Consider the following 27,706-nt stretch of genomic DNA (forward strand, 5'->3'; position numbering starts at 1 on the left):
ACGTTGGTTAACGTGGGAAACCAACGTTCAAGCATGGTGAACGTGATATCTCGACGTTTCATCCATGGAGAAACGTCCAATTCCTACGTTTCAACCATGGTGAACGTGGAAATGGGACGTTTGACCCATGGTGAACGATGGTTTTGCTCGTTTGGCCATGGACAAACGTTGGATCTCTTGGTTTGATCCATGGTAAAACGTTGAGTTTCAACTTTCGTCCATGGTCAAATGTGCATATTCCACTTTCGTCCATGGTCGTTGTTGAATGTGAACTTTTGACCATGGTACGTTCATTTTTTTAAAAACCGATTTTTTTATTTTATAAGTTTTGTAGACGATTAGTGTGTTTTCTAACAACTTTTATTTTAATAATGCAGACGGGAGATCGAAATGAGAGAGGAAAGACCATTATGCAACCTCCGCCTTCGCCACCCAGACACGTCCGTACCGTTGGTCGGATTGTTACGATGTCGAAGCGTCGTTTGCGTGTTAAGCAGGCCCAACCACAACCACCGCCACTTAGAGAGCCTTCTCGCATGGCTATGATGCTAACTCCTAGTCAGGTCCATAGTGCTTTGGAGGAGGCAATGAAAACGATACATAACATGAATAAATTGCGTAAAACGAAAGCAAAACAAGATAAAACGAGTAATCCATGGCTAAACCACGAGAATCAACAATCGACCATGGCCAAACATTGTGTCTCAACGTTCAACCATCGCCAAACATTTTCTCCCATTGTTTAACCATGGCCAAACATGGAAATCCAATGTTCAACCATGGCCAAACGTTGGAATCTTACGTTTGGACCATGGCAAAAAACAAAATCCAACGTTTGGACCATGGCCAAACGTTAGATTCCCACGTTTGGACCATGACCAATGTTGGACCAACGTTTGGACCATGGCAAACGTTGGTTTCCCACGTTTGGTCCATGGCTGACGTTGGATTCCCACGTTTGGTCCATGGTTGAACGTTGAGTCTCAATGTTTGGTCCATGGCTGAACCTTGGGTGCGCAAATTTCAAATTTACGCAGAAAAATCGCAATGTACTAAGTCAATACGTGACGTAAATCAACTATCGAATAGATTTAACGATGCGCAAAAAAATAAAAATTAACCAAATAATGAAGAGATTAAGTTGTTTACGTACCGGTGATTCGGGATCCATCATGTTAATTAATCTTGTTTATTGTTGTTGTTGGGTTTTTTTTTTTAATTTTGTTGATGTTTACTACAATTCGAGAGGAATTTTTTTAGAAAGAGAAAGTAGTGTGTGAGTGCAAGGACAATTATCGTTTTTTTTTTTTTTTTTAAAAACGTCATCGATAGTTATTAAAACGTCGTCATGAAAATCAGCACCCATTCACATAACCCAACATTCACAGCCCAAACTAGTTAGTATTCATAAAATCACTCAAAAACCCATACAAAAGACCAACCAATAGAAGCCCGCACAAAAACGACGTCGTTAGTCCGACCCAGTCCTTCCTCACTCTACTCCCTTTCTTCAACCGCAGCAAAACCGCGACACAATCTAACTCTCTCCTCCGGCAGCGTTAATGGTGGAAGTTATGGCGGCGATCACGGCGGAGAGAGAAATGTGAGAAATTACGACAGCGGCGTTCGTCGAATTTTTTCAAATTTATCTCGATCAATTAGGTATTGATGCTAATTCTACTCTCGCTTTTCTCCATTAACCAATTTCTCTATATTCTGGATCATTATTTTGTATGAGTTCATGCAATTTATTGTTGAATTTGTTGAAATTTTGTTCTACGTTAATCCCGTATTATGTTATGATTATCAGCTCATTATTTTTGTTTCCAGTGATTTTAGTGTATGAGAAGTTTTTATGTTATGATTTGATATTTTGATTTAATGTGTTGAACTTTCCGTCTGCTGTAATTTCGTGTTAAATTTTGATTATCCGCTGTATCAATGATTTAATCGCAGTTGTTATGCTATGTTTTGATGTGATTGTTGATTGATTATGTTAAATTTTTCGTTTGTGATAATTTCTAATAATGTTTTGATTAACAGTTCATTATGTTATTTCCAGTGATTTTATCGTAGTTGTTATGTTATGATTTGATATGATCGTTGATTGAATGTGACAAACTTTCCTTCGTCCCAGTCATTTGTTGTCCTATTATGTTTTGGGGTGTCTCAGTCAATTGTTCGTAATGCATTTGCTGAGCAATTTGATCATTCACATTCAATTTGGTCTACTTGTCATCTAACAATTGGCTCCCTCCTCTTTCCTTGGTCTTTGTGCCAAAACCGAAGGAAAACAATTGACAGGGACGGAGGGAGTAGCTCATTATTTTGTTTCCAGTGAATTTATGGTAGTTGTTATGTTATGATTGATACTGTTCGACTTTACTTCTTCGTTGATTTCATATTAAGTTTTGACTATCAGCTCATTGTACTATTTTCAGCGATTTTATTGTAGTTCTAATGTTATGAGATACAGCAGTCTCTCTGAATGAGTTTAAACTTATTCAACTGTTAGTTAAGATATTTAGCTTAGTTGATCTTAGTTTTAGGAATTTAATGGTGCGAAGAACGTAGAACATTTTTTTATCTGTATTTGAATGTATCGCATTAATTCCAGGATAATTGACTTAATTTTAAAGCTAAAAGAGTTATAAATATGTGAGGCTTCGAATTTCACTTATGTGCATTAGTGGACAGTGTGCATGCTTGTGCAGAGTTTAGGTGTTTTGATACATGAAGAATTTTGTATATCCTATAGCTTCTCATTTTCAGTTGATTTTATTTTCGAAAATACGAACGCCTTTTGACCGTGTCATTCTCTAGCACTTAGTTAAGACTGTAAGTCTGTAACTATCTAGAGTGAAATGGATAATGTTTGTGGGAGTGGCTCATTTTAGGCAGTAGAATCCATTTGTCTTTGTAATAACATGCAATTTATTTGCGATTGGTCATTGATTTCTGCAATTGTTTTCACTTTTCAGGCTTCGGCAATACAAGTTAGCTAAGGTGAAGCTTCTTGCACAACAGAGAGAGCTTCAGGTACTAAAATTATGCTCATACTTGAATCCCCCACCACCGAAAAAAGAAACCCCTAAATTCAGCTCGGTTCTTTGAGACATCTGACAATTGAGTATGTAATTTGATGGGTAAACATGTTGGAGTCATATGTTGCCTCAAGTTTCGGTTACTTCCATGCAATTCAGTTACTCCGCCTGAGATTTATTGCAAAGTTTCAATATATCAATGTGTAACACTCTGTATTTACATAATTATATATAATCAGAAAAGTACCACGCACTATGTTAAAACCTACTCCTATTCTATTTTACAAGACTTGGAGCTTGTTGCATGCTCCCTCCCATTCACTTGAATCATACCATTTGAATAAAATACTCTCACATATCTTCAATTAATGATATGATTCCAGTGAATGGGAGGGACTATTTTTTAAATGGCCAGTCATAAGGATAATAGTATTTTCTTCTGTTTTGGTGTCTTTTTACACTTTAAAGCACTATACATTGCTAATTGTTAGCTAACTGTCTAAATTTTCAAGTTGGAGCGCCAATAGTATATAATATGTTTTGAGTTGATACTTCATCTGGGAATTTTTAAGATAGTGAGAGGTGTCTTCTGAGTGGATTAAGTAGATCAAATGGTATCTATTTCACTTCGCACATGGTACCATTTCTTATTGGTGATAGCTAATATGCGAAAATGCTCTTGGGTTATACTTGCAATCGAATGCTATGGAATATGTGTTTAGTCTGTTGTATTTTCGATTGCAGTTGCAGTTAACAGAAACAAAAGAATCTTATTTGTGAATGTGAATAAAGGCGGCTAGCAGGAAGCGATAGTGCTGCGAGATTTGACATTTGAGTGATCAATCATGAAATATTTAGACTTCTAAGATGTATACGGTTTCATTGGTCAAAGTCTGGAGAAATGAATATCAATTCAGAATAAAAGGTAGAATATTTGACAGCTATATCAATCAGATTCTGCTGTAGTGTCAGTCGTGTCTGTGTGTTGGACTGTTAGACAACTACAATGTGAAATGTAGGAGAAAGGAGACGTACTTTGTGAAAAAATAATCTTCGGCCTAAAATGAAGTGCATGAGAGTCTTGGCACTTGGCAAATCATGTCATGCAACGGAAGTCAAGTAGCAAAGTAATTGTAGAGTGGCAATGGCCATGTCTGTTGCACAGCATGTCTGCGCAGTTGATACTTTGTTTGCATCAGTTGTAAGTTTTAATGCTTGATTAGTTTTATGATGCGGAAGACTGATTGACCCTTAAATCACAGTCTTGTTGCAAATTAAGAATGTAGTATATCACTCAATAAATTAGAAAGCGAATGTATTAGATTATCAGTAATAATCAGTTATGTTGGTTTATCAGATTGTTAATTTTTGTGCAAGTAGCTACGATTATATAGACCCCATAAAGATAGCTAATGTGCAGGAACATGGAAATGAGTAGATGTAGGTTTTGGCGAGCTTAGAAATTGTTGGATATGTAGCTACTCCCTCCATGCAAGTCCCTTCATTAGGTTTTTGGAAATCCCCAACACATATTTTGGATCGTGTAGTGAATTGTCTTAAATAGAGGAAGTATGATTTTCAGATAAGGTCCTGCATAAAATTGAGGCATCTTGAGAAATGATGTTGGAACTACCTTTCAGACAAGTGTTCATTTTTATGAATAATTCCAATTACTTGCAGCTCTGTTCTTTTTAGGTTCCTTTGATATTAAGCCATCTCAAAGTTAGAATGACAACATTACCTGTGTGTTTTCCATCTCAAAGTTAGAATGACAACATTACCTGTGTGTCTTAAAGGCAGCTTGTCTAAGGAAACATACGAGGGGTCAGATATATGCAATTATGCAACCTTTCCCATGTTTATAGAGGATGGGTTTTATGATTTTCAATGAAAATTGTGTTGATCTATTGCTACTTCACTATTCTGATCATCTGTATTTAATTTGAAATCTTAATAACAAGCGTAAAATTTGCTTTTTGGTTAACGTTGTAGGCTTGTAGGTTTCTGTAAATCTTTGCTTGAGAGTCTTGTGGTAGATAGAATTGTTGAGTTCTTCTATGGCGACAAGTTACTGAAGTTTTTCTGGAATGTATGCTATCCTTTTCTTGCTAGTTTTTGGAAAGTGAAGATGTAGTTAATTACAGTACTTTCGATTGGACATAAAGGAAATATTTTAATTAAATGGAGAATAGAAGTCTTCAATATTTTGATTCATTCCTCTGTCCTTTTGTTACTCAGGCACAGTTCCCTGATATTGAGAAGTGCTTGGACATTGTCGCGACATACTGGTGAGGTTTGCTATTTGTGTTTTTTTTGTGCCGTTCTCCCATTGTGCATTGCTCTAGCCTCTAGATAGTAAATTTGTGGCTTTAGTCAACTTTAGGATAACCATTTACCTATAGTGTACATGGACCATGGCTAATATATACTCCCTTTGAATTTCAATCTACTCTAACTCTTGCATGAGAGGGTGGGAGGCGTTTGGACTTTGCGATCACCTTTTTACTAGGAACATGACGATATGTGTTTGTGAACATTTATCAAGTGTGACCAAAGGATGGGGGCATTATTTGAAGCTTTCACAATTTTTACCCCTTTTAGAAGGATAACATCACGAAAAAGAAATTAACTAGCTAGTTTCTCTATTTTCTTTCCTGCTTTTGTAGAGGGTATAGAGTAATGTTAAGGATAACGTCTACTTATACATGCAATAATGTGTGCATTTTTTATTTTTATGCTTCACAAGTCTAAAAAGGATGTTCTGGATGGACAATTGCATTTGCTTACATGTTAAAATTATACATACATGTGTGATGTATATTATATTTCCTGTGATGTTAAACTAAAACATTGTTAAAAACTTAAAACTTAGCTCTAATGACCTGCTTTGTTGTTAAAGTCAGATGTGCTTTATCAATCTAGTGAGTGATGTCGAATTTTTGTATAAGTATCTAGTGCCCCATTGAGAATGCTCAATGTGCTTTACACTTTTAAACGTCTAAATGTAAAGATGTGGCGTTAGTGGAAAACTAGTTTAGATCTTGCGCAAATGCGCGGTTTTTTAGAAAGAGATATTATAGAATTTAACAATTATACTATTAGTATTTTACTCCATTTGAAATTCAGATACAAAGTATTAAGAGGTAGAAAAGAGAAGTTTCAACACTTTTACTCCGAATCTACTCCGAATAAGATTACCGGTTTTACTTAAACTATTTTGTTATCTTTGGTTTAAAAAAATATTGTTATTTTATCATTATATCCACTAAAGGCGTAATATAAACGTGAAGTAATGACTGCGATAATACAATCAAATAAGATAATGTGTGTGTTGTAATAAATGATGATGTTTTAAAACCTCGCAAGTGAACGAGAGTACGTCGCACTAATTGAGGGTCGAATCCACAAGGAGTGAGTACTAATTGTTCTCATTTGTGTGTTTAGCTAAGTCAAGCAATAATTGAGTGGTTGATTATCTATTAAACTAAGCTAATAACAAGTAATAAGAAATAACTAATGCAATTGCTAAAGAACTAAAACAAGCTAGATTAATGTGGTTTAACTCGATTAATAAAAGGCCTAGGGCACGATTAGACTACAAACATTTATAATTACTTTTTTAGTTATGTCAATTAGTCATCTAGGGGTAAATAAGTAGGGGAAAACGCCTATAATTCTTCTACTAACTCCCTTCCGGGCTCATAATAAGACAGTAGTATTTCCGACTCACACTCACCTCCCTCCCGGGTTCGTCACTCGGACTCCCCTAATACAACACTTTAAGGCCCGAGAACGCGCATCATCCCCAAGGTACCCAAATCATTGCTAGGAGACACTCAGTACGCGATAAATCCCCGGTCTTTCCAACCCTTTTCCCAAAGGTGAAGGTCAAACCGGTTCCAAAAGGCACCCTTTTTAGATTCTCCCTTCCAGGTTCAACCCAAATTGACAAGGAATCTAATTGGGTGGTCAATTGTAAACCTAATCAACTTCCATTGATGGACAAGGGTCTACAATCAACCAAATTCCCAATTAAAACATTAACAAGTTAACCCTTTGGTAAACCCAACTAATTTCTCCTTAACTAATTTAAGTGGAACTAATTAGGTAAATTACTCATGTTAGTGCCTAATCGCACCCTAGTGAAGGGACTACTCATTAATCAAGGTTCTTAAACTCATATTAGCAAATAATTTTCTGAAACGTTATAATTTAACATGGTGAAATTGGAACTCTTACTATTTGTCATGCAATTAACAACTTAAAGATGATGGAACACTTCTTCATAAAGGTGGAATTATTGGAGGGGTTGGTGTTGATGATGGTTTCCTTGATGTGGTTGGGCATAAGGTGGGGAAGCATCGTCATCCTCGGGCTCATCCTCGTCGTGAGCCATGATTGTCTCATAATGAATGGTGGATGGATCAAGGCCATAAGTCAACTCAAGGATTCCCTCTCGTATTAGCTCCCCGTCCCTTAAAGGCATCGCCCAAATCTCCTTTTTGAAGATCGTGTTGTGGGCCTAGTTAGGAAGGGCGGATCGCCCTCAATTGGGTTATAAGGAAGTAGAGGTTACGCTCCCCGTTCACTATCCTATACATAACACTCTTTTCAAGTAGGTCATGTCTCCTCGGGTTCTCCTACCATTCCCTCCTCACGATGAAGGTCACTAATCTACCCCCACATGATCTTTGAATCTTTGATGGCGGCCTTGATGCGATCTTTTGAAGTTGTAAGACCGCCGCCTTGGTAGGGTCAATTGTTAGGGGTTTGTTTTCAATTATCTCCATTAGCTTTGACAAGCTATGGGAAACATAAAACATGATGATAGGACTCGGGGATCGCAACAATGATGTTTGAGTAGATCCGCAAAAAGAAGCGGAACACGGGATTGCGCATATCATAATTAGAGGCGGTTCGGGCCTCATATCGCTCCTCTCTTGCAATTTTCTCCCAAAATGCATCTTGCTCTCTGCACAGCCTTTCATTTTCCTTAAGCTTTTGTGTTCTAAAATACCAATTGGTATTTTAGAAATACAATATTTTCCAATAAGAATGTGCAACTCATTACTTGTTTAAATCAATATGCGGCCTTTTTTATTGGCCAACCAGCTACCCCCGAGGCGATGTTATTGGGAATCGTCGACGCATGCTGAATGTCACACAATGCTTGGAAACTCTATTTCAGAAAATTGACGGATATGGGAATACAATAAAACACGTGTCTTGACCAATCTTGTAGACATGGGCACGACTCATTTTGTAAAATATTAAAACTATTCCATATCATTTCTGATATAGGATTTATGTTGATACTAACTAGTCATCTAGTTTTGCATAAGGAAGGAAAACCAATTAATAAAGTTCCAATAAGTTTAATGCTACTTTCACTTGGACTACCCATGCTCCATACAACAACAAAAAAAGGAAATTTAACTCTCCTCTTGTTTTTTTTCCTTTTTAACCGATCCCTTCCTCGCTCATGTCTCTGTAGTCTCTACTCTATTCTTTTTCAGGGTATTTTTTATTACAATATTTTCCAATAAGAACGTGCAACTCATTACCTGTATTAAATCAATATGCGGCCTTTTTTATTGGCCAACCAGCTACCCCCGAGGCGATTTAGTGAGATGGACTACTTAAGAAAAAGTTGGAAGAGGGGAGACCTAGGACACTTGTGCGTTTCAAGCCCACTCCCCTCACTCAACAATAAAAGAGTTCTCTTTATCAAGTACTCCATTTAAGTCTTACATGTTGACCTTTACACATACCGACATACTGATATTCAAACAAGATGCTTAGATACAATGCTATGCAAAATTAATGCTAATTCAAGAAAAAAATGGTTCACCTTTGTTACTGTCATTTGATCCATTAAAATTGTAGGTCACCAACCAAAGACCCCTAAAGTAGCTTTCCCATTTTCCAGATTCTTATGCAATAGAGAAGGCGCTGCGGATGAGTAAGACATATATGAGTTTCACACGGAAATCGAAAGGTAGTAATAAGAAAATTCTTAGAATTATATGGCCACCTCTTCACATGAATACTCTAGCATAACATTCGCCTCCAGCCATAAGCAAACTGAATCTGAGCCCTCGATACAATCACATGAAGTCGTGAATATATGCCTTTAAAAGACAAAAAAAAAACGACTAACGGGGCTGCAGAGCACAAGATTACAAAGACTTCATTACAAATTTGCACACATATAGGTAAAATGCATTCACAATGACCACCACATAACTTGAATATATGACAAGAATTATTCTAGACTGTTCTACTTATCAGAATATTTCAACAAAGAGGTCTCTTAAACACCCAGCACCTTTTGTACTTCTTGAAACGCCACTGAATAGAAAACTATCCTGGAACATGTTTTCCCAAAGCCTCACGTGAGTCCGTGCGTATCCACAACAATTTTGAAGGCTTTTGGCGGTCGGACTAACAACTTCTTCATTATTTTGTATCTTCGCAACTCCCAGAACTTCTTCGTAATGGCTCCCTTCCAAGGACCATGAAGACTAAATGGAAAGCTCATGAATTAGCCAATCTCTTTCAAGGCTACATTTCAAAATACAGAATAGTATTCAGCAAAACTAAAATTTGGAAAAACTGGAATCACATGGCTTTTGGAGTTTTGGGTTAGCTTATGCTTTTTCACTTGCTCCAAAACTACTGAAACATATTATTAATCAAATGCAATGTTATTTGGAATCGTCGACGCATGCTGAATGTCACACAATGCTTGGAAACTCTATTTCAAAAAATTGACGGATATGGGAATACAATAAAACACGTGTCTTGACTAATCTTGTAGACATGGGCACGACTCATTTTGTAAAATATTAAAACTATTCCATATCATTTCTGATATAGGATTTATGTTGATACTAACTAGTCACTAGTTTTGCATAAGGAAGGAAAACCAATTAATAAAGTTCCAATAAGTTTAATGCTACTTTCACTTGGACTACCCATGCTCCATACAACAACAAAAAGAGGAAATTTAACTCTCCTCTTGTTTTTTTTTTCTTTTTTAACCGATCCCTTCCTCGCTCATGTCTCTGTAGTCTCTACTCTCTATTCTTTTTCAGGGTATTTTTTATTACATAATTTTGCCTTTTCCCTACTCTTCTTTCTCGTATTTGACACTGCAGGCATTCAACTTGAGGATATTAATCAAGTGTCGGCATTGTGTCTAATTTTGGCTTGTGGACACGATTTCTATATCGTGTCACACATCCAGCACGACAACGAAATGAAATGAGATAGATCCAAGGTTGAGATGTCAGGGATTGAACTCTCCCCCACAGGGGAATATAGTCTGCCCACAAGATTGACTTATCAAACTCAAACCATTTCGTCAATATCCATTGAATGCTTTCATTTTGGGTTTATTTGATAAGTGATCTTTTACGGATCATTTTCAACAGGATGACAGGGAAATGCCCAAGCAATGTTATTCATACCGAGTTACTGACAGATTTAACAATTTACAATAACTATTAACTACTAGCTCCCATACAGTTTAAGCAAGTCAAGAGTATGATGCTGGCTTTTATAATAAAGTCAACTTGACAACGATAGGTTTAAATGAAAAGGCAGAGACTGCCACATGGCCCTTACTAACAAATTTTTATTCTCACCGCAACCACTTCCCATTAATTGAGCTTCTGGAGCCAACATGAGTAACATCTGCCAAAACCTTATCAAATGGGGAGACCATCTTAGCTATTGTGAACTAGAGAGTAGACTCTTCTGAAAAGATGGCAAAATCTTTTACACCGTCCGTAAACTCCAACACCCATTCTAAGCATTTGCCAGGCTGCATATGACCATTAATATGCATTTGCTACCAAATCCCCCTTATACTAAAAGAATAAGAGATCTCCAAAATTTTCCCGCCTAAATGAATTACTCGATAATTGGGCTTTTATTACGTAATATCTAGAACTGGGCCATACTATTGCATACAATAAATAATTATATTCCATTTAAAAAGGGTATACTCCCTCTATTCAACTCCACACACAACATTTCCGATTTACACGTTTGTCAATGCACGATTAGTAACGTAAATATCTTTAGTCATTATGAAAAATATAAGAATTTCTTGTTCTTATTGTCCTCTTAAAGATGAATCAAACAAGATCCCACATGACCATATTTTTTCTTATAGATCGCAAGGAATCGTAAAAATTCTCTTCATTTATGAATAGTGTCAAAAAAAAATGTTGTATTTGGAGTTGTATGGAGGGAGTAATATTTTTTCAAATTGCATAGACAATTAGACATATTAATAGAATATTCTGATTTTGTTACATAAATGAATTTGCACTAATTATATGTTTGATGTGATAGAAATATTTTAATATTATTATTTTTAAAACTAAACATAAGGACCATGAACACTTTTTTCGACAACACTTTCTAGGTAATTCTATTATTCTCTCTTTTGATACAAACGTACTACAAGTTGAAAGTCTTCATAGATTGTTTTTACTTCTACAATTTGTTAGTAAGGGCCATGTGGCAGTCTCTGCCTTTTCATTTAAACCTATCATTGTCAAGTTGACTTTATTATAAAGTCAGCATCATACTCTTGACTTGCTTAAACTGTATGGGAGCTAGTAGTTAATAGTTATTGTAAATTGTTAAATCTGTCAGTAACTCGGTATGAATAACATTGCTTGGGCATTTCCCTGTCATCCTGTTGAAAATGATCCGTAAAAGGTCACTTATCAAATAAGCCCAAAATGAAAACATTCAATGGATATTGACGAAATGGTTTGAGTTTGATAAGTCAATCTTGTGGGCAGACTATATTCCCTTGTGGGGGAGAGTTCAATCCTGACATCTCAACCTTGGATCTATCTCATTTCATTTCGTTGTCGTGCTGGATGTGTGACACGATATAGAAATCGTGTCCACAAGCCAAAATTAGACACAATGCCGACACTTGATTAATATCCTCAAGTTGAATGCCTGCAGTGTCAAATACGAGAAAGAAGAGTAGGGAAAAGGCAAAATTATGTAATAAAAAATACCCTGAAAAAGAATAGAGAGTAGAGACTACAGAGACATGAGCGAGGAAGGGATCGGTTAAAAAAGAAAAAAAAAACAAGAGGAGAGTTAAATTTCCTCTTTTTGTTGTTGTATGGAGCATGGGTAGTCCAAGTGAAAGTAGCATTAAACTTATTGGAACTTTATTAATTGGTTTTCCTTCCTTATGCAAAACTAGTGACTAGTTAGTATCAACATAAATCCTATATCAGAAATGATATGGAATAGTTTTAATATTTTACAAAATGAGTCGTGCCCATGTCTACAAGATTAGTCAAGACACGTGTTTTATTGTATTCCCATATCCGTCAATTTTTTGAAATAGAGTTTCCAAGCATTGTGTGACATTCAGCATGCGTCGACGATTCCAAATAACATTGCATTTGATTAATAATATGTTTCAGTAGTTTTGGAGCAAGTGAAAAAGCATAAGCTAACCCAAAACTCCAAAAGCCATGTGATTCCAGTTTTTCCAAATTTTAGTTTTGCTGAATACTATTCTGTATTTTGAAATGTAGCCTTGAAAGAGATTGGCTAATTCATGAGCTTTCCATTTAGTCTTCATGGTCCTTGGAAGGGAGCCATTACGAAGAAGTTCTGGGAGTTGCGAAGATACAAAATAATGAAGAAGTTGTTAGTCTGACCGCCAAAAGCCTTCAAAATTGTTGTGGATACGCACAGACTCATGTGAGGCTTTGGGAAAACATGTTCCAGGATAGTTTTCTATTCAGTGGCGTTTCAAGAAGTACAAAAGGTGCTGGGTGTTTAAGAGACCTCTTTGTTGAAATATTCTGATAAGTAGAACAGTCTAGAATAATTCTTGTCATATATTCAAGTTATGTGGTGGTCATTGTGAATGCATTTTACCTATATGTGTGCAAATTTGTAATGAAGTGCTGTAATCTTGTGCTCTGCAGGCCCTGTTAGCTGTTTTTGTCTTTTCTGAAGGCATATATTCACGACTTCATGTGATTGTATCGAGGGCTCAGATTCAGTTTGCTTATGGCTGGAGGCGAATGTTATGCTAGAGTATTCATGTGAAGAGGTGGCCATATAATTCTAAGAATTTTCTTATTACTACCTTTCAGATTTCCGTGTGAAACTCATATATGTCTGCTACTCATCTGCAGGCCAGTTCTCTATTGCATAAGAATCTGGAAAATGGGAAAGCTACTTTAGGGGTGCTGGTTGGTGACCTACAATTTTAATGGATCAAATGACAGTAACAAAGGTGAACCATTTTTTTCTTGAATTAGCATTAATTTTGCATAGCATTGTATCTAAGCATCTTGTTTGAATATCAGTATGTCGGTATGTGTAAAGGTCAACATGTAAGACTTAAATGGAGTACTTGATAAAGAGAACTCTTTTATTGTTGAGTGAGGGGAGTGGGCTTGAAACGCACAAGTGTCCTAGGTCTCCCCTCTTCCAACTTTTTCTTAAGTAGTCCATCTCACTAAATCGCCTCGGGGGTAGCTGGTTGGCCAATAAAAAAGGCCGCATATTGATTTAATACAGGTAATGAGTTGCACGTTCTTATTGGAAAATATTGTATTTCTAAAATACCAATTGTCATCTAACCTGGCATTATATTTTGGGATCAAACTAAGATTATATTTTTAAATGTGGGATAGGAGGCATGGAAGTAAACAACAACAACATCAGAGCCTTAATCCCAAAATGATTTGGGGTTGGCTGACATGAATCATCCTTTAGAACCGTCCATGGGTGAACGCACACCTCAAAATGCGAATAGAAAAGGGAAATGGAAAACAAAAGGGAGAGCGAAAATGTAATGGAAAGTCAAGGTAAACTTAGAGGTTTTAGAATCGAATTCCGGATTTCTTTTATAAAACTTAAAATTTAAATCGAGAGAAAAGATTAAAACGATTTTAAAAACTTAGAGGCATGGAAGTAAAATATAAAAAAAATAAGAACACAAAAGCGTAAGGAAAATGAAAGGCTGTGCAGAAGAGTCATCCTTGTACTTTTTAGTTTTTAATACCCCACTTTTGAACTACTCCCTCATACAGAGTGCATTTTTATAATTTCCTTTTTTTTTTTTTTTTTTTTTTTTTTGCAAAACACTCGTTTGAAACACTGTTTATCACTACGCATGACAACACCCACTCTTTGCAAAAAAGTTAACTGTCCCGCATTGATCACTCGAGGCTCAGGATTTTTTTCTCTCTGTATTTTTTTTTAATTTTTTTTTTCTTTTGGATAATTTGTTTTGTACTACTCTCTGAACTCTGAAGGACAATTTTTCCCTTTTGTTATTGCAAATAACCTGCACCATGTGTCGAGAAAGCCATAAAAATGAGAGAGTAGTGAAACCCCGTAATAGTTTAAGTAAAATAGGGAGAATGAAAGGGAAGCAAAAACATTAGAATGGAAATTAGAAAGGGAGGAAAAAAAGTTTTGCATGAAACTCCAGTTGTCAACGCTGAAAAGTTGATGTTTTTCACCCGGAAGTGAATTTGGGGAATGCTAGACGTAAAAGTTGCTCACTGACAGTTCTAAATGACGATTCATGTCATCCAACCCTAAATCAATTTGTGATTATGGCTCTGATGATGTTGTTTAGACTCCAGACATAAAAATTGCTTTAAATTGGAGTGTGGCAAAAAAAATAAAAATGAAAGGGAGTAATTCACAAAGTGAATTATTTAGAGGTTGACAATTGATTCTTGATTTCTTTCTTTTATAAGTTGTGGCTTAGTAAAACTATACTAGCTGTGTTCGACTGTTCGCTGCTGCGAATTGTACTATTAGATTTATCTTCTAGACGTGAGGTACTTACGCCTTGCTCTATTCACAGATTCACTAGATTTGCTTTTAGACCAAAGTAATTAATGCAGCGCACATTCACATCACATGGGAGTGTTTGCGGTAAATTTGTTACTGTGCCATTGCGCTCGAAATCTAACAAGGCTATCGCCAGAGGAGTTTCAAGCCTCCTGGTTGATGTATGTCGAATTGTCGAGTTAAGATATCAAAGCTGTTTGTGGTTCTATACTGCTATCCATTTATTAATGAACCGTCAGGTTACAGTTGCCAGGGTTTACAATTGAGAGGTCCATCATCGTAGAGAACAAGCTGTTGTTGGTGCTTCTGGTTCTGTCAAAGACTCATGAAAGGATTTCAGCTTGTCTTAGAAGGTAGCTTGCCAGGTTCTCTTGATCTTTTTTATTGGGAGTTCACCTGGAACATAATATCTGATGTTGGCTTGTCATATCTTCTCACTTGGTTTTAGGAGTTATTTATCTAATTTTCTCTGTGTTTTTTTCTTGACTTTGCCTTCATCATTTTAGCTTCATCTTTAGGAGCTATCGCAAAACAGTAGGGTATTTTTATTTTTCTTGTCTTGTTGTTGGAATTTTGCCTGGATTTGTTTTAAGATCAATACTAAATTCTGAATGGAATTTTGCGTTTTATCTGTGCATTATACTCCCTCCATACCAGACCAATGGTAACATTGACCGTTTTGCCACTATTCATGGTCGTAGGTAATCTTCGATATTATTCTTAATCTATAAGACAAAATATAGTCATGTGAGATCTTGTTTGATTTATCGTCATGAATGCTATAAGAATATCAAATTTTTATAATTTTTAATAATGCGTAACGAAAGATATTTACGTTGCAAAACGTGTCTCGACAAGTGTGAGAAAGTCAATGTTACCATTGGTGTGGTATGGAGGGAGTACTTGGCTATTTATGAAAACCACTTTTTTTTTTCTGGTTTGAGTAATTGAGTGTCATACAATGTTTCATTGTTGAATAGGGGCACCTAAGATAATATGAAGTGTCATGATAGTTAGTAAGATTATTAATATGGATGTTTGGACTTTAAACCCTTTGATTAGGTCTAAGACACCTTTGGCCTTGTAGTTAGAAGATGATGTTGACTCTGGTGGTCGGTTTCCTATGATTTTGTTCTATCTTGTAAAAATAGGGACCTTGATCTAACAACTACGTCAGGCAGATGTCAGCAAGACCCTATAGGGGTAGCAGATTAAATTAGCAGTTTTATAATAACAGTGTCATTTTCTTGTCTCAAACTGACCTCTACAGGCCTTGTAATAACTTAATAGATCATAGGTTATGATCCCAAAGAACCTACTACTTTCAAGTCTCACTTGATCTCTTTTAGAATCCGTGACGGGTGGGCCAGTTACTTCTTTTGATTCAACAACATCAGAGCCTTAATCCCAAAATAATTTGGAGTCGGTTGACAATCGGACATAAATCATTTCAAAATGCGAATGAGAAGTGAAATATAATACAAAGTCAAGCTAAGATATAATAAAAAAAATCAAAAACTCCGTTTTCTTTTATACGAAGTAGAAACTTAGATATAAAATATAAATTAATAACAATAATTTTTGAAATAGAAGTAAAAATTAAAGTTTGAAAAAATCTTAAAAGTAAACAAGGCATTGTTATATTAATATACTCGGCATACCTTCTTTTGCTAATTGTTAAATATCTTCACTTATTTTGCTAACTATTACTCCGTATTATATATAAACTCGGTATTCCTCATTTAAATATAGGGTTAATTGTTTGGTTTCACATATAAGATCGTCTCTTAAACGTTTTTGCGGATATTTTTAGGTATACATAGTGTGTACTAAAGAGTTCTCTTCAACATTTTCGGTTAAGTTTAGAAAAGTCGTATATTTTCAGAAAAATAAATAACAAATATATTTAAGCTCAGAAAAAATTAACTTAGAAAATTAGACTTAAGACTGAAGATACCAAACTGATGATTGTTATTGACAAATGACATGAAGTTTATTACGGAGTATTATGGTGATTAGAACTTGTTTTTTATTAAATTTGGGAAAGTGTATGATCAAAAGTCAAAGCTTAGGTGTGTTTTTTTCTTGTGCTTTCAAATTATTCTTTCTGAATTCTGACATCTCGATCCCTACAAGCTCATGATCCATGCCTTTTTTGTATGCTCTCATATTATAAAAGCTTAGTATTAGTGAAGGATGCAATTTTAATTAGCCCATGCATTTTATATGTGAAGATGTGATGCTGAACACTAAGTTATCAAAAGTCAAAATCTTATTCATATCATATGATTTTTTTTTTTTTTTTCTACTTTTAGTTATTGGTTATCCAACTTATTCCCTCATGCACATCTATCTAGGTTACTTTGCGGTGGTTGGTTTGTCGTTAATTCACGCTTTTTAAGTTACCGTATTGCTAGTGTTTCAATCATATTATGCGTATTGTCCCATCTAATCTACGCGAGGATAACATAAATGGAATGAAAAAGATAATGTCTATTTGTACGTTAATAAGGCTTGGAATTAGGGATGTCAGTAGGGCGGGTTTTGGCGGGTCTCGCCCCGCACCCGCCCCACTTGGGGCGGGCGCGGGTAATGATTTGACGGGTCATGGGGCGGGGATGGGTTTCAAAAGTATCATTCGTCGCAGGTCGTGGGGCGGGGATGGGTATCACATGAAACCCACCCCATACCCACACCGCCCCACACCCACCCCGCCCGCCCCGCTCCGCATGTCCTCGCTCCGCTTATACCCGCCTCACTCATCTCCAAATCACCAACCCACCTATAATAAGTAATAGTAATTATACTATAATAATAAAAGAAAATTATAACAAGAGGATAAAAAGCCCAAACCAATGATACTTGGTAAGAATGCTAACGGAGCTTTAGATGATTTGAGGGAACAATGAGTGAAGCTCTGTTAATTTGATCAAGTAGCTTTGTTTACTTTGGACATACATTTCATTGTTTGTAAAACTCTTTCATGGTTTGAAACTTGTGTACTAGTTAATTGAATGTATATTTTGCGAAAACTTATTTGTATAAGTAGTACGACTAGTATATTTTAGATTTTAGATTTATATTTTTAAAAATTGTTTATGAGATAGGTAATTTGACGGGTCAACGGGTCCCCGCGGGGCGGGGACGGGTTTGAAAAGTTCAACCCACCGCGGGTCACGGGGCGGGTGTGGGTACACATTATAGACTCGCGGGGCGGGTGCGGGTTACCCCTCCTCCGCACCCACCCCGCCCCATTGACATCCCTACTTGGAATGGTCGGTAACTTGCGATTTTCTAATCAGAAGATAATTGAGCATGCCTCCTGCCGAAGTTATGAAATCAGTTTGCCTAGTTCAATTTACACAACTCTCTCAAGTCAAGCACCTTGGTACTTACTCACTGGTGTCAGTTTTGGGGCATTCCAATTCGAAGTGTTGTGGACGATGACAACAGTCGCAACACTCAGCAAGTCGCAACTATGGTAAGAAGGAAGCAGTTTGTTCAATTAATTGTTCATGAAAATTTGCCAGAGCTGATTTACTGTCCCACATGTTATTTCTTAGACAAGAATGTAAAAATGATTTACCCTTTATTTACAGATGTCAAAAAAAAAAAGAAAAAAAAAAAGATTTTCAGTAGTATGAAAAGCATTGCCTGAAAACGTGTTGTTGAGTGTTGACTCATCTTTCAGATGGTTCTCATAACTGTGATCTGCTTAACTGTATTTGATGTTTTCTGAATAATTGTTGCTGGACTTGGGACCGTTGTCACGTATATAGGAGCAGGCTGCAATTATCTGCCATCACATTCCTCCTTGACGACGACTTTTTTTTGATGAAAAGGGTTGACAAAACGTTCAATGATAGTAGTATCAATTAGAGACCCGGTCCCTTAAAATATGAGATGGTCTATACCGTCTATTTTACTCATTTGTCGCTTGCTCCAGAGAATAGCTACCGTAACTCCTCATTCACTTCCGAGATGGGCCAAGTGTTCTCGTATAATGTATGGTCGTCATAGTGTACATTTGGACAACCTTGAGGGCTGTTAAGCCTGTTATTGTATCATTTGTGACAATGGCGGAGTGAGAGTAAACCGATGTTTATAACATACGGCTTACGAAGTTTACGAATATTCAATTTTTTTTTTTGACAGCCGCAAAGAAAGAGTCTTACATTATAGTGGTACGGCTCACTAGACGGTGTATACAATTAATGATTAAGACGGTGTATATAATGTTCTTTTTTTCGTGTCAGTTTCACTAAATATATGTGAAGGCTTTGATTTGCTGCCGAGTTTATTGCAAAAAGTCTTGTTAAATGTTGTATTTCCTGTCCCGATCAACAACAAAAGGGTCATAAAATACAAATAAAAATATACGAAAGACTGATCTCTTAATAGCTTATTAAAAGATTGTCTTTCCTAAGTTTTACCTGTTCATTGAAATGAAAAGAGTAAATTATCAAGACATGCCTTCTCTCTCTCAAAAAAAGGAATAGTTATCTGGGCAAGTCTTGCTGCCCGGTTGAACTGAGTTGAAAGAAGTTGGAACTTAACTGAAAGAAGTCGAACTAAAAATTAACGAGTGGTGCTTAGCTGAAATAAGTTAAAATTAAGCCTGAAAGAATGAGTGGGGATCCTCTGTCCCATTTGGTGTCCCAATTGGTGTGCCACTCCAATCATCTTCTAACACATCAACAAATTAATATAATTATTGCAATATTTTATTTTGTAACAAGTGATGTGTAAAAAGATGAGTGGAGTGGCACACACAATGGGACACAAAAATGGAATATAGGATCCTTACTGTGAAAGAATAGGGTCTCGCTAATATAACAACCGGCAAATACTAAGTTCAAAGTCCTTTGAAACATTCATTCTTTTACCTAAGTTTGGTTTAGAAGAGGGGAGCCAATATCTACATCATCTACATGAATACATGATTAGATTGATTATACACTTCTACCTTTAAATGACATAAGAAATTAGGAAAGAATATTTAATATTCTCATTTTCTTTTTTTTTATACTTGTTTTTATGATTTTTTCAGTTTAAATTTGGATAGTATTGTAAATTTGTAAGACGTGCACGCTAAACGAGGCTGATTTGTCTTCACTCTAATGGAAGTATATAATGCTTTATTGTCAATAATTTGTCTGTAACTATGTTTGACGCGTTAAAACCATTGCTTTATTAACTTTAATCTGATTGTTAATATAATAATATTCCTAATTACAAATTTAAAAATGTCGTAGCCTGCAAGTTATGCTTTGACTTTGACTTATCATAAAGTAGAGTATATTCTTTAGTTTAGCTTATATGGTCCATAAGTGGCCCAAAGTAGGTTCCCATACGATCCAACATGGGTCTTTCTTCTTTTGTACAGAAAAAGTGGAAATAATTTAGTACTCGTATGAACTACGAAGTATTTAATTATTTTAGACCAACAATTATTATTATTATCATTAATATTGTCATTATTATATTTGTTTTTCTAACTTGTATGTATCATAAGAGCAGACATTTAAAAATCTAATTAAATAGAAAATTGAAAGAATTTTTCACTTTTTTTGGTACATAATTATTCACTAAAATAGTACGGAGTATACTAAATGAGGAGTTGTTTGGTTGCCTGCGTGAATTTGTACGGAGTATACTAAAAAAAACACATGATTTTAGAATTTATGTGAATTACAAAATATTGTTTAGTGGTCAAGAAGGAAGTGTAATTCATGTAGGCATTCTCACCTACCTAAAGGGCCCTAGGTAAGAAACTTACTCCATTACGGAGGAATTAGAATTCATGAGAACTTTCAATTCATGGAAATTAGGGTAACCAAACAATCTACTCAGTTTGTTATTCACATGAATTTAAATTCATGTGTTTTTTAATGGGTAGCCAAATAACCCATGAGTATATATTTACATTTCTCATGATACGTTTAGGCTCTTAACGTGCACGTTAGACAAATCGTTATTATATCTATTATACTTTCTCTGTCCCGATCATTATTGTCCTATTCTATTGTTGAGTGTCTCAGTCAATTGTTATCCTTTTTATTTTAAGATTGCATTTGATGAACAATTTGATCTTTCACAATCAGTTTAGTCCACTTATCATTTAATAATTGACCCCCTCTTCTTTATTTAATCTTTGTACTAAAATTAAAGGACAATAATTGATCCAAACGTAGGGATTAGTTATTGTGGTCATAGATAAGGAGGGATCTTTAGCTGCCGTGATCATCGGGTGATGTTATGGTATTATATTAGGTCAAACATCTAGAAATGGAGAAAGTGTCAATGGGTTAAGAACCAAGTAACTTTAGTTGCAACATGGACTTGAACAAGAACATGTCAATCACTCCCCACTCTCACTTAACATAATACTAGTAATTGATAGAATTATTGTTACGTAAACTATTAACTCACAAATTCTTGTTTATGACGGCATATATCCGTCACTCTTGAGTGACGGATACCATTTTACCTCACAAAGTACCCACTTTTTCTCTCTCTGTAACACTATTCATGTGGTCCCCTTTCTCCACTAACCCATTTTGTTACCATTTTAACTCACAAAATATCCGCCACAAATGGTAAACCGTCACAAGGGAGACCAATTGCTATTAACTACATGTAACAATTTTATGTCTTGATTGATTTGACAAAATAAAAACGCATCATATTATTCGGTTTTTTTTAACATAGATATATACATCATCATTTCTTAAACAAGTGGTCAGCCAGGCAAGGTTCGATTCATGATTCTTGCGAATGAAAAAGTCAAACTTAGCAGATGTCAACCCATTAACACTACTAGAATAAGGAGAAAAGGAATCATCAATAAATAACCATGTAAGTATTGAGATGGTTTGTTTTGTATAAAAAACCAGTTTTTAAAGATAGATGATTTCTTAGAAAATATCAAAGAAACCACTCTACTTGAAAAATGGTTCCATATAGAAAAAAGAAAAAAAAAAGAAAAAAAAGAAAAAAGAAAAATCAAAACAGCTATCAATAATTGACCTAGAGACTTCATTTTCCAAATCCTCGCTACTTCTCCCATACTCCATTTCTCCCAACCCCCTTTTCTCTCACTACTTACTTCTCCGGATCTCCCTCACACCAGGCGCCTCCTCTCCGGCCAACGACCCGTGATACGCCGCCAACACTAGGCACCTCCACCACACGCGATACGCTATCGTCGACTTTTGTGAGCAGTCACAATGTCCTCAACTCCGTGGTACTGCGAGTTCGCAATTGCAAGGTTTGTTTCCCCTCAAATTTCAATTTTATTTAGGTTATAGGATCCTTTTATTGAATTATATAATTTCTTTTAGACTAATTACTCTTATATTTTTGGTTTATTTCCCTAATTTTAAGTTTCCTGGGTTGATTTTTTTGTTTAGGTAAATTAAAATTATTAATTACTCGAACCCTAACTCAGTAATTAATTTCAGTTTCATTTTCATTTTGGATAATTGGACATTAAGTAATTTGTACTAAGACTGTGTCTAATTTGGATTGGTTTGATTTTATGGGAGAGGAAGAACAGGTTGTGTGTTACTTGATTGGCACTAACCCATATGCCGCTTCAGGCTCAAGGACGTGTTACTTACTCAGCGGCAAGTGTAGGAAGGTAATTCATTTAGCTTTTGCATTTTAGTGAACATCTTAGTTAATGAGGTTCCGAAGGGAGTTTATTAATTGGGAATGTGAATTCATATAGTTTTTGGAATTTAACCATGTTTAGATATTTTAGTTTTAGCATCAGTTACTAGTGATGTTCAACTATTATGTTTTATGCAGGATGATTGATCAACCCAGTTACCCCTACAGTTGAGGTAATTCTATGATTTTGATACACTCGCACCCCTGTGATGTATTTTTGAACAATCGGAAAATGCTATTCAATGTTGGAGTCTTTGGGTAGTCTAAGTATGTAGGTTGGTATTCCCAAAGAACCTTTGTCACTTCAAAACGTCCCTCACATATCTTCTATCTCCTTGACATTGGTCCAACGTAAATATTTGAATCAATGTAGGTAGTATTTTTTATTTTCATTTGTCTGCTCTTAAGGAGTATTGTACAAATAGCAGCGGGAGAAGTTGCTTCTACTTATTTTCTGTCCATAATAACCCAACATGTGATGTAATGAGCGAAGATGAAAAGAGATTAATTGAGGATGCAATTGAGTAGACAATGGGATGGTTAGATTGGAATTATCTATGTGGAAATGTGTCTTTGTTTGAGCAAAAGAAGGCTGACCTTCAGAGTGTTTGTGATCATGTTTTGGGTAAGAAAAATTTGAAGCATAAGTTCACTGAGTTAAATGATGTTGATTGAGACGGTTGCTGTTTTTTTCGTCCTAATTTTGTTTTGTGTTCTAGAGTAACAAGTCATTTGGAACTTGAAAGGCATTCTGTTCTCCTGTTTGTTCTTGCATTTCTATTTGTTTGTGAACAAACTCTTGGGAGAGACCATCTTACTTTTTTAAAGTAACAATTTCCAAAAAATCCTAAATTTTCCTAGGCTGATATCCAATTACGCTGCGTTATTTATGGTGGTACCGATCACCTTTTTTATCACATATTTGCTTGTAATCTGTTATGATCAAGTTTCGTTTGCTATATTTTTTTAACACGGTTTATTTGCTTGTAACTGTCTGTTTTGATGTAGCCTCAAATGCATTTTCTCTTCTTTGCATAGCATATGAATGGTTACGTGTCGTGAGCTATGTGATTTATTTTACTTCCAATTTTTTACAAGTTTTACATTTGATGTCAGGTTGCACTCCTTTTCATCTTATTACTACTTTATTACACGCCTTTTTTGGGTTGTTACATCTTCGATTACTACTGCTGCCTTTTTTTTTGTTTTCTTTTCTTGATTTATTGTGTCGTTTTTGAGGTTGCTCGGGTTTCTTGGTGATTTGCCAGTCGAGAATCACATTGAGCGCATGAAATATGTCAACACTTTTGAATCTACGATGCCATGTTTTTACATGTAACAATTTCCAGGTACTATAGTGCGCTTTGGAGGGACAACGATATATTGTACCGGATGACTTATTGGCTTATTGGTGCGACTTGGTGTTACTTTGTTAAACATGATTAGTCTAGTAAGTTGAAATTCATCTATTAGTATTGTTTTTCAGTTATGATTTTTTTTTGTTGGTTAGGAAAATGTGGATTTCATTTGTTCTGAGACGCAAGGAAGTAGAGGAGGAAGAAGATGGACCAAAGCTGATCAATGGGAGTTAGATTTTTATTTTTACGTACTTTTTAGGAAAATATTGTCATCTTTTTTGTATTTGTCCACCAAATATTACTTGCTTCAAGTGATTGTAAAAAAGAATACACTTTATTTTATATATATGAAATCTTTTTATGGTATGTGTGTTTTGTTGCGTGGAACATGAGTATGCACACAATCGACTTATTGTGGCAATCATATGTAATACTCGTATAACAACAACGCAATAGGTCGAGCGAAAAATAATAATAAAAAAATCAAAGAGATCATTCTTCTCTAATCCTTGGTTTGGGTAAAGAAACCATTTTTCTCTATTCCATGGTTTTTAATCTTGAGTTAAGAAACCATTTTTTTGACTTTAGTGGTCTCTTTTTTAATGGACAAAGAAACCATTTATCTAGGATGAATGCTTTCTAACTTTTATTCAAAGAAACCATTTTTATTTACATGGTCTCTTACCCTAAGAGACCTTTGAGCTTGAGACCATCTCTATGTTGGTTTCTTAGGTCAATTTGCAATGGTTTCTTTGGCCTTTTTTCTAGTAGTGTAAATTGCCTTCCGTACTTAGAAAGAGATAGTTCTGGCTAGGGGTGAGCAAGTTTAGGTCCGGACCGGAAAAATGGACCGGACCGGACCATTTGGTCTGGACCAAACCCGGACCGAATATTTTAGGTCCGGACCAAATGGACCGAATTTTATGTTTCTAATGACTATCATTAGAATATTATAAACTAAATTACCATTTTATCTTCACAAGACATTATAAATTAATATTGAGTATTTTTTTCTCAAAAACAATCGTCTAATTATTCATCGACATTTAATTTAGTGAAACTTAAATGTAATTATCATACACGAAATAGTGAAAGAATTAGTTCTAGGTCCATTTCGGTCTAAGATCGGACCGGACCAAATATTTTGGGTTTGGTCCGGTCAAATACCGAAAGTTTTAGGTCCGGTCTTCGGTCCACAAAAATTTTATTTTCGGTCTTCGGTCCGGTCCGGTTTGGTCCGGTCCAGACAGATGCTCAGCCCTAGCTCCTGCTGTCGGTAGAGGATACTCCTAATCAACACCAAAAAAAAATACATAGATATTATACATTATCATAGACTTTCTCGTGAGAATTGAAAAGGTTAGTTAGTATTCCAATTTTTAACGTGTATGCAGTGGATATATGTATAATTTTAAATCATTAACATGTGTTCACTGAATACGTACCCGTTTAAATCGTCCTGGCCTAGATAAATGAATACATTGTCAACAATAAACAAGATTCGCCGGCAGGACGATTAACAATATAGGAAGAATGCAATGAAAGGGATTAGAAAGATAGACGAGCAATTAACAAACTTAAACATTATATAGAGAAGTAGAGAATAGAGATAACGTACTTAGCTTGGAATTATTATCATTAAATAATGTGAATATGTTAATAATAATTCAGACAAAAATCTGGATAGGATCTTTAATATTCTGTTTAATACGAGATGAAATGAAACATTTAGCCGTCACAAAGAATCTAGCCCCAAGTTTTTAGCTGATGAATGATGATGTCAGTGATGAGGTACCAATTATTTGAAAATGGATCCTCTCCTTTTTTTTTTCTCCATTTCCTCTCTTAAACACATTTAATAATATTTTCCCCATCAAACCTTATTATCCCTTTATTTTTACACATAATTTAATGGGCCACTACATTTTTATTTAATATTACTCAAATACATTGGAGGAGTATTTCACTATTCAGTATTCACTCTTTCACAACTTGAATGTCGTTAGTAAATTAACGGTAGAGAATTTATTATTACCCGATTTATATATATGGATTATTCATTGTCGATAGTACATACCTAAAATTCGTTTTATGTCATTCTGTAACGAGGCTTTTGATAGCTATTTAAAAATACAATTACAGTCTGATATTTTATCTGCCCTAGTCAATAGATAATTGTATATACCTATGTTTTATTAGTAAACTTGATTATACAAAATTGTAAGCGTATTTATGAAAAATTTAAGTTAATTTACATCTTAGTAAGTTAATTGACTATGAACAGTCTATACAAAAACGTTACATCTAGGGAAAAAAAAAGGATACTACCTCCGATCCAATGGTAATACTATAACCGACTCAAGTTTAACTAGACTTATATAACCATATCTCTGAGTTAAAAATTTAAAATACGGCTTAAGTGTATTGTTCATGGGTTTTATTGTAGTTTTTTAGTTCGGGATTTTTGTGAAAGATGTAGAAACTTTTTTTTTTTTTTTTTGGATAAAAGGAACTTGCATTAAACGAAAATAAAAGAGTTAGAGTACATCAAGGGGGCGGGTCGGGGGAAAGAGGCACAGAGGCCAACACAGAGTCGCTAGTACAAAGATCAACAACAAAAGATAGCTGGAGCTCATTCACGAGTTCTATCAAAACAGCCTAAGAAAGAACTAGTATCATGGACGGAGTGATGAGCAAGGGCATCCGCAACACGGTTAGCAGTTCTCTTCTCAAAAACCAGCTTCAAATGGGGTGAATCCTGCAAGAGGGCCCTACACTCAAGAATGATGTTAGTATAGGGGCCGCAAGGGGCAGTAGACAACAAAATAGAGCTAACAGCATCGAGGCAATCGGAGGCAACCAAGACATTGTTCACAAGGACTCTAGAGCGACGGATCCCAAAAGATGTAGAAACTTTATCAGAGATAAACTTTACAACAAAGCTCATATTATAAACTCGGAGATACAAAACCACTTATATATAACGGAGGATATAATTCACCGAGTGGAGTACTACGATCTTAATTGTTTTATTCCTCAATTAGTGACATAAGTAAATTATTGCAACAACTAAGACGTAATTAAATTTGCAACTTAGGCACCAATTGACGTATACCTCAAGTTTTATTTTCTATTAAAACACTAAGGACTAGAAATAATACTGGTGCTTATACGTAATATTTAACTCGTCTTAAAGTCTTAAAGTTAAGATAGATATATTCATCTTTGATGAAAATTTGTGCTTAATTATATGATGCTCGTTCAATAGTACTCCGTACATGAAAGCTTATGTGAATGCAAGGTAATTCCATGCAATGATCCATTGATGCACATGCTCATTCATAGGATAGGATGGAAACCGCGTCAAAGTGTCCCCCCTTTATTTGGCACTCATTAAAACCGGATTATGATCCTCTTCATTTCCTTCTCTTAATTCTATTTAATAATAATTTACACAAACTTTTATTTTTTCTTTATTTTTATGGATAAATTTAGAACCGTTAGATATAGGCAGAATACGATCTCAACCGTTGTAAGGAAATGAATTCTCCATTTCTTTTCAGAAAATGGAGAGGATATGGACTCATTAAAACCTCCCTTTTATATACTACTCCTAAGTCCTAATATATATGGTAATATGTAATTTCCTTCAAAAAAACATTTTTATGACAAATATAAATATTTTATTATTATGTTACTCCTCCATTTCAGTTAATAGTTTACATTTGTTTTATTTCCCTCTCCCAAATATAAATT

The 27,706-nt window shown here is 35.3% G+C and overlaps 2 long non-coding RNA genes across 11 annotated transcripts; both read left to right on the top strand.

Annotated features, from left to right (window-relative positions):
• The first annotated feature begins 1,404 nt into the window (after window positions 1-1,404).
• Window positions 1,405-18,573, top strand: LOC141618712 (uncharacterized). Of its 9 annotated transcripts, none has more exons than XR_012531471.1 (7): window positions 1,405-1,662; window positions 2,982-3,039; window positions 5,283-5,332; window positions 12,629-12,864; window positions 13,028-13,155; window positions 13,241-13,341; window positions 15,165-15,545. It is a non-coding gene; the product is annotated as an uncharacterized LOC141618712 (long non-coding RNA). The 9 variants fall into 9 exon arrangements; XR_012531472.1 differs by having other exon boundaries at window positions 1,406-1,662; window positions 12,669-12,864; XR_012531469.1 differs by lacking the exon at window positions 12,629-12,864 and adding an exon at window positions 14,932-15,079 and having other exon boundaries at window positions 1,408-1,662.
• Window positions 18,574-21,955: 3,382 nt separating this feature from the next.
• LOC141622257 (uncharacterized) lies at window positions 21,956-24,185 on the top strand. 2 transcript variants are annotated; one of them, XR_012532915.1, is made up of 4 exons: window positions 21,956-22,188; window positions 22,477-22,560; window positions 22,731-22,765; window positions 24,103-24,185. It is a non-coding gene; the product is annotated as an uncharacterized LOC141622257 (long non-coding RNA). The 2 variants fall into 2 exon arrangements; XR_012532914.1 differs by lacking the exon at window positions 21,956-22,188 and having other exon boundaries at window positions 22,222-22,560.
• Window positions 24,186-27,706: the final 3,521 nt, after the last annotated feature.

The sequence above is a fragment of the Silene latifolia genome, chromosome X (genome assembly GCF_048544455.1).
Source record: "Silene latifolia isolate original U9 population chromosome X, ASM4854445v1, whole genome shotgun sequence".
NCBI lineage: Eukaryota > Viridiplantae > Streptophyta > Magnoliopsida > Caryophyllales > Caryophyllaceae > Silene > Silene latifolia.